This window comes from Pteropus alecto, unplaced genomic scaffold (assembly GCF_000325575.1).
Source record: "Pteropus alecto unplaced genomic scaffold, ASM32557v1 scaffold100, whole genome shotgun sequence".
Taxonomy (NCBI): domain Eukaryota; kingdom Metazoa; phylum Chordata; class Mammalia; order Chiroptera; family Pteropodidae; genus Pteropus; species Pteropus alecto.
In genome coordinates, this window is record NW_006430723.1 from 2,312,385 (window position 1) to 2,313,614 (window position 1,230).

Sequence of the window (1,230 nt, forward strand, 5' to 3'; positions counted from 1 at the left end):
AGTCTTATGAAAACTCTCTTGTAGGTAGCTGTTTTTCTCTTGCTGCTTTTAAGATTCTCTCCTTCTCTTTAGCCTTTGGCATTTAAAATATGATGTGTCGTGATGTGGGCCTCTTTGGCTTCATCTTGTTTGGAACTCTGCACTTCCTGGGCATGTATGTCAATTTCCTCCACTCGGTGAGGGAAGTTTTCCATCATTATTTCTTCAAATAGGTTTTCAATTTCTTGCACTCTCTTCTCCTTCTGGTGCTTCTATGGTGTGAATGTTGGTATGCTTGATATCATCACAGAGGCACTTTAAACTATCCTCATTTTTCGAATTTTTTTCTTGCTGATGTTCTTACTGGGTGCTTTCTGCTATCTTGTTTTAGAAATCGCTGATTCGATGCTCTGCTTCATGTAATCTACTGTTGATTCCCTCTAACGTATTTTTCATTTCAATGAGTGTATTCTTCATTTATGACTGGTTCTTTTTTATGTTTTTTTTTTTTTATTTCCATGTTTGTGTTTTTTATCTCTTTATTAAAATTCTCACTGAGTTCATCTACTCTTCCCCTAAGTTCACTGAGAAACCTTATAACCAGTGTTTTGAACTCTGCATCTGGTAGATTGTTGTCTCCATTTTGTTTTGTTTTGTTTTTTCCCAGAGTTTTGTTCTGTTATTTCATTTGGGACATTTTTCTTTATCTCTTCATTTTGGCTGTCTCTCTGTCTACTTTGTTTTTAAGTATTAAGTAAGGCTGCTATGTCTCTTGGCTGAGTAGAGTGAACTTAAGTAGTGAATGTCCTATGGACCCCAGTGGTGAAGTCTACCTGATCACTTGAACTGGGTGCTCTAGGTGCGTCCCTTGTATGTATTGTGTATGTTCTCCTGTTTTAGTGGAGCTTTGTTTGCTATTGACATGTCAGTGAGAGGTATTAACCCCTGAGATGATTGGTTGTGTGGAATGGCTGTGACTATAGTGGAGGAGCTGTAATGCAGGGACTAACCTTGCAGAGCAGGATTTGCTTTAGTGTGACTTTGGTGCTTATGAAGACTGTTCTTTGGGTGTGTTGTTTGTGGAAGTGGTTGAGTAATGCTTTGCTGTAATCTGAAGTTGGCCACTGGTCTGTTGGTTCTAGGGCCTCTTGGGAGGTATTCTTTTGTAGGTCAAGGTCAGTCACTACCTGTGCCTCACTCAGGGTCACCTGCTATGAGCTACAAAGTGATTTGAAGATTGTTGCCACTTGT